The sequence below is a fragment of the Momordica charantia genome (genome assembly GCF_013281855.1).
Source record: "Momordica charantia cultivar OHB3-1 chromosome 11 unlocalized genomic scaffold, Mcharantia_2.0 BLBB01000011.1, whole genome shotgun sequence".
Taxonomy (NCBI): Eukaryota; Viridiplantae; Streptophyta; class Magnoliopsida; order Cucurbitales; family Cucurbitaceae; genus Momordica; species Momordica charantia.
Window position 1 is genome coordinate 14,346,790 of NW_028275159.1, and position 7,212 is coordinate 14,354,001.

The following is a 7,212-nucleotide window of genomic DNA, read 5'->3' on the forward strand; positions in this document are numbered from 1 at the left end:
ACATGTTTTCCCAAAAAGTTAGGATTTAGAGAAGGCCACTGTAAGTCTTAACAAGTCAATACTGAAAAGGTTGCTTATTTGCATTGTTGAGTGATTAAACCGAGGAGAGGAGCGCCTTAGACATAAGGGTTCCGCTTAAGTAGCCTAGACATAGGACCTTAACCCGAGGTTGCGACTATTTCCATCCTAAAACTAAGATATATCTCATAATAGACATATTAGGGAATGTCTTAGGACTTTGAACTTGCTTAGACATAAGTAAAGTGAAAAGCGTAGTCGTTAGTTTCTAAAGTAAAATGCATATTATCCTTAGCGTGTCCTTGATTCTTTGTTGGCTAACTTGAAGTAAATCGGGCTAGGTTTTATTATTATAAGTCCAAATCCCAAATCCAAAACCATTATTTGTGACCACTTCCCATTTACAAGAATCACTCATTTCAACATTCACTATTCTTTAAAACTTCAGAGTTTGGAAATTGTTTAGAAGTCCTTGAGGATCGATACTTGGATACTCCATCCATTTTATATTACTCTGACAGGTGTGCGCTTGCATCTATATAATTGTTACCACGCTTAGCGCGTGCGTTCAGCATAAACACCCAGTCAGTGGTTCAATTATTTGATCATTCTTACGTTAACCCACTCGGAGTTGTTAAAGATATCTTAGTGCAGGTTAATAAGCTCGCATTCCCTGTTGACTTCTATATTTTAGAAATGGATGGTAACCCTTCATCAAAGTCAGCCTCCATTCTGTTGGGACGTCCATTTATGAAATTTGCTAAAACGAAGATTGATGTGGATGGAGGCACTTTTTCAATAGAATTAGATTGAGATATTGTAAAATTTAATATTTTCGATACTAATGTTGAAAATTCTCTGTATCGAAATAACATGAATGATCTAGATACACATGATATAATTACAGAGGAAAATGTTGATTATAAGACTAAAGTGATTATTAATGATATTGGTGCCGAAGGGTTTACAAAACCATTAAATGCTGAAATTTCTGCCCAATTAATATGATGTCACTTTCTATTGGGCAGTTAGACTTTGGATGATTGAAATATTTATGCACACCGTCAAGCAAACTGACGTTAAATTGTTGCGGTATTGGGAGGCAACCCAAATGTTTTATTTATTTTATTTTATTTTTTGTCTTTCTATTTTGATTCACTTTGTTTATTTGATTTTTGTTTAGATATTAAAAGAAGAAGTCCAACTTTATTGCATGCTTACATTTTTCCCATCGCCAACATCTTAAACTATTCAGTCCAAGTAACTTCAAATCAAGGAAGTTTCAATTTTCTCCTTTTAGAAGCAATTTACATAGTTATACGTTGAGGACATCGTATAGTTTAGGTGTGGGGGAGATTTTTGTCATCTTTCAAAAACTCTTACAAGATGTTTGTCATCTTTCAAACTTACATCTTTTTCATGCTTTATACTCAGTATATCTTGATTCGTTATGCTGTTTTATCCTTTTTTAAACCTTGATATTTTGATCAATACCCTTGAATACTTTGTATGTTAAGAATGCATCTTTGGTTTGAATTTTTTATACATGAAATTTGATGAGCATGATTAGTGTTTTTCTTTCAAAATTTTATGATAGTATTTCATTGATTTGTTCATTGAAAAATGCACTGGACTTGATGCAATTTACACACCCAAGTGAGCTTTTTAAGCTTTTGAGCAATACATTACATTTTGCTCTATTTATTTTTCTTGATGAGTGTGATCAAACTTAGCATGATTATTCTAGAAGTTGCTTATGAATATATTTTGTGACCACATGTTTGAAGTGATGCTTTAATATGACAAGGGCAATTTAGGCTTACCCAAATTTCGGATTTCTAAAAGCCAACCTTTTTAAATTTTCCTTTAGAAAGCCACATTTGAGCTTAATTTTCCATTTTTTTTACTCTACACACAATACTTAAACCTTGGACATTTTTCATTTATTATCTTCAATATTTCTACCTTTATCAAGACAACAATTAAAAAACACATTGCATGATATTACATTCTCACTGTTCAAGCCATTATCCAAACTATGTACTGCAAAAAAAAAAAAAAAGTCACATCATGGAACGAAGTCACCTCGTTTCCTTAATGAAAGAGATGAAATTTGGAGAAGTATTTTCCAAGAAACAATCAGTTGATGTTACTTCTTCAAGGTGCTTAGTGCTCAAAGAAGATGTGAGAAGAGAATTCAAGCTACGAGTAATACATTTGTATGAATATCATGCAAGTAAATAACTATGTTGTCTTGATTGTAAACCCCTAAATTTCCTTTTACCCACTACAACAAATATGAGTTTTAATGTCAGACAAAAAAAAAATACGGAGGAAACTATGACGGACAAAAAAACACAGAGGAAACAATGACGGACAATTTAAAAAATAAAAAAAGAAAAGAAATTATATTTCAATGTCGGGCAAGGCCCGACATAGTAGATCATCATTTGGGCCCGCCATCAAAAGTGGCCCAAATTTTATTTTTAACCCTAACACTAACTTTCCACCAAATTTTGTGGTCTTTATCTCTCACCTCATTGTCGCGTGAAATAGGTAGAATAGTGAGTCTGGTGGCGACAGTCGAAGTCCACAGCTTTCGATGGCGACAACAACATAAGATGGGGAACTCCATGGCTTCGATCGACAGAGACAGTAACGAGGACGACGACCTCCATGGCTTTGATCGACGGCGGAATCCATCCTTTTGTGTAGTGGGTAAGTTTCTTATGAATGTCAGAATACTCAAATTGACTCTTTAGAATCTCTATTGCTTCATGATTTGTACTGACAAAGGGCTGCAATTTGTCTAGGGTTTGGTCGACACCCACCAACTGTTTTCGATTGTTTCGCATCCCCTGTTCATATGACCTTTTGAAATTGTGGGTTTTGTGGATACTGCTTTGTTTTTTTTTCCTCTTTTGGCTGTAAAGGATATTTTTGTGAGGAATGATTGAATTTTGTTTTGAGAAGCTGTGTTGTTCTTTTTCTGTGGAAATTGTAGTTAGGTTGAAGCTCGGTCAATTGGTATTAAAATCAAATAATACAAATTTGATTGTTTGCAAACTCGGACTCTGTGTTTTCACTTCTCATCATTTTTTTTTAGTATAAATATCATCATGTTGTTCACTCATTTGAGATACTTGCACCTAAGGCCAAGCATGCAAATTTGTAGGTTTGGAATAATTAGAACCATTTCGTGTTATTCTTTTGGTGGTTCTCTTGGTTTCTTTGGCTTGTGTTTTTGTATTACCGAAATCGTCCATTTATTTTACTTCTCGAGTTTTATCTCTTACTAAACAATTGTATTTGGAGATGTCTCTGAAGATGATAGTTTATATTAATTGCTCTCGATATTTATGCCATATAATGTTGGTTTTTAATGGTCATGATGTTAGTTTTCTTTCCATAGCATGTAAATTGTAATGTATGCCAATTTCTATATGTTAGTTTTATTTGCGCTCTGGGTTTGTGATTTTTTCTGCCTTATCATTTCCTTATGTTGGCAAAATTTGTTTCTTTACGTTTTCTTTTCTTTTTCAAAATAAAACCAATGGGTCTTTTAGGGTCATTTTGAAATGAATTTTGAACCAAATGGTTAGAATTTAGATAATAAAAAATATTTTAACAGGTTTTAAAAACACTTATAAAGTGTGGGGCATTTACTGGTTTTTCTTTCCAAAAGTACTTATAAGAAGTTCTTTCATTAATATATATATAAATGTTTTCTAAAAAAAGAAAAGACTATGATCCCTTAATAATTATCAAAACGGCCCTAAAATTTTCCTTTTATTTTCCTTATTCATCCGTTTAAAGTAAAACACACATTTTTTTAATTAGATTTTAGTCTTTTTCAAAACAAAAAAAATAAGATGTCCAACAATTCATGGAGTGCCATTAGGTGTGGACAATGTGAGAGTCATGGTAGACATTGTCATTGGTGAAAATGCTACACTACCAATTCCTGTTAAGGGGGAGATAGAGACATTAAATCAAACCATTGGTAGCTTCGTGGCATGGTCTCGTAGACTAGTAATTTTAGATGAGGAGAAAAAGGTATGTCTTGTTCTAACTTGAGTGAGGTTTTAATTTTTCATTTGTTAAATGTTTGTAATTTTGTTTGTCAAAGGTTCCTTCTCCTCGAACGTCGAAGCCAATAACATAATCATCTAAACATATTGATGTCCATATGACTATTAAACTCCTAAATCAATATGCCATGCGTACGATGAACCACAAGGATGTCATTGGATTCAATATTGTTGATTACATATTTGGAAGAGAGAAGATGAGTTTAACACGTGATGACATCATGCAATACTGCGAGATAATTGAAATAGGCTATATGTGTGTGCTCACATACATTTCATAAGTATATTAAATCTATTTCATATCTTAGATTCGTTAACTAAGAAGTTTAATGTTTTACAATTATATTTTTAGGTATCTTTTGAATGAATGTAAGGATGAGACATGTAAGAAGTTCTTGGTGGTTGACCCAGACAACATTGTACCACAAATAATGTCTCAAGAAACTTGTTCCAGACATCTAGCCAACAGGTTAGACATGGGTAACTTAGAACAAGTAGTACTCATCCCACATAACAGTGGGTAAACTAGCAATTTAACTTCATTTTACTTATTTATAATTTCTTTTATCCATGCATGAATGATAATATTATCATGTTGGTTATTAATAGTTTTCACTGGAAATTGTTTGTTATACATCTCTGAGAGAATTGTGTTTATGTATTGGACTCTCTAAGAAGTAAGATTGAAGAAAATTATAAGGTAATCATAAACACGTAAGTGCCTTGAACTCTTATAGTTGAAATTTTTACAATTATGTTATTCTAATGTTTCAAATTATTTAGATTATTGAAAATGTGGCAAGCCAAACATTCTACTCAACAATCTCGCAGTACTACAATTTGGAAACCTGTAAAGGTAAATTTGCATAAATTATAACAATGTCGCAGTAAATTCTTTGTATAACTCATAATTTTGTTATTTTTCAAATTTTCATAGTGTCCTCGACAACTAGGTTCTATCGAGTGTGGGTACTATTTGCAAAAGTATATACGAGAAATAGTGCGGAACCCTCATGCTACTATAACTGAACTTGTACGTATTATCATATACTTTTATGTGCTTATATATGATTTGTCATTATATTATAATTGTCTTTCTTTTTCTTTTTTTTTTTGTAGTTTAATACAAAAGTGCCTATCAACAAGAAGAAATCGACGAAGTTCGAATAGAATGGGCATCTTTTGTTGGACGATTTGTGTAGTACCTATGGATTCATTAGTTGTGTTTATTTGATGTAAGTATTTGGTTCAGACTACTTTCTGTGTAGTACTTGGTAGATTAGAAATACTTTGTCTTGTTTATAATATGTAGAAGTTTGAATGGTGTATATATGGTACTGCATAACATATTAGTTTTGGATTATTATAGAAGTATTTGACTGATGATGCTGAATGTGTTGGATTGTTTTGTTTATAATATATAGAAGTCTGGATTCTTATGCTGAATGTAGTTTTGTTGGAGGGACGGGCGGTCCCATTTGTTCTTTTGTGGAAGGGTGTTAATATAGAAGTGTTTGTTTTGTTTATAACCATGCTAGTTTTGAGTTATTCTAAAAATGGAGAGGTTATGTTGAAATTTGTACTTTTGATTATTTGTTTTTTGAGTTTAAGGTTAGTTCTTGAGTTAAGTTTTAGAAGATCATGATGTTGAAATTAGTTTTACTTGCCTATTAGTTTTTGAGTTTCAATAATATTGAGAATTGTTTTGTGAGAATAGGTTGGAAGAAGATATATTGGTTGGTTAGTTTTGAGTTATATTCTAAATTGGAGAGGTCATGATGAAATTTGTACTTACTTTTGATTGTTTGTGTTTTTGTTAAGCTTTTATAGAATAGGTTGGAAGGGAGAGATATATTGTTGGCTAGTTTTGAGTTATTCTAAAAGTGGAGAGGTTATGTTGAAATTTTTACTTTTTATTATTTGTGTTTTGAGTCTAATGTTAGTTTTTTAGTTAAGTTTTATAATAGATATTGTTTTATAATGGATGAATGTGTTAAAAGTTTTAGCTGTATATTGAGATATTATCATAGGTTTGAAGGAAATATATATAATTGGTTAGCCACGTCTGGGCAACCAAATATTTTTTTAATTAATTTATTCACAAAATAATGACGGTCAATGCCTGTCACGAAATATAGTCATTCCATGACGAACATACGATGGCGTACAAACAATGACTCACATACAATGTCGGTTGTCACCCGTCATGGTTATCATTTCATGACGGGCATGTCCGTCATGGAAAACGCTATACATGACGGGCGCTGCCCGACCTTAAAATAGTCCTTTCATGATGGCCATGTCCGGATGGAAAGAGAATATACATGACGGGCAATGCCCGACCTTAAAACTGTCCGACATGAAAGGGAAACAAGGACACTCGTATAGATGTCGGTCAGTGACCGACATGGTTATTATTTAATGACGGGCAATGCCCGTCATGAAAAGGCAAATTTGTTGTAGTGACCACACCTTTACCTAAGCTCCGTTACAACCAATATTAAAGTCCCTTTGATTTTTGTATTCAGTTCATTTTTAAGTGGGGAGATTTGATTCATTTACAAGCCTATGGTAATAACATGCTAAGTTTTGTCTTTGAGAGTAAAGCACCCTAAAAACACTTTGAGAAAATTGAGTGAAACTCCATGAGGGTGTCAAGTTTTTTGTATTTTAATTTTAATAAGTTAATGAGATACTTGAGTTTTTGTAAATTATAACTTATCAATGCTTATTCACTTTATTTTCATTATGATTCATCTCATTGATGTGTGATTAACTTTACCGGTATTTTTGATATTGAGAAATATAAAAAGGAATAGAGAAGGGAGACAGTATGACGAACTAAGATATGCTCGAGGACGAGCATGAACTAGGTGTGGGGGAATTTAATAAGATGAAAAAGATACCCATATTTTATATATTTATGTTACTTTTTATTAACTTATTATGTTTACATATTTGAATTAAATTATAATTTATCATTTGGTGCAGATTGAAGATATTCAAGAATAATAATTTAAAAACACAATTTTAGAGGATAATGTGGACTTCACCAAATTGGGGAGAGCTTAACGGGTAAATACAGACACAATTATTATGGCGG

At 32.3% G+C, this 7,212-nt stretch overlaps 1 pseudogene; it reads left to right on the plus strand.

Moving 5' to 3' along the window:
- The first annotated feature begins 4,237 nt into the window (after nt 1–4,237).
- On the plus strand, nt 4,238–5,530 carry LOC148208154 (uncharacterized; annotated as a pseudogene).
- Nucleotides 5,531–7,212: the final 1,682 nt, after the last annotated feature.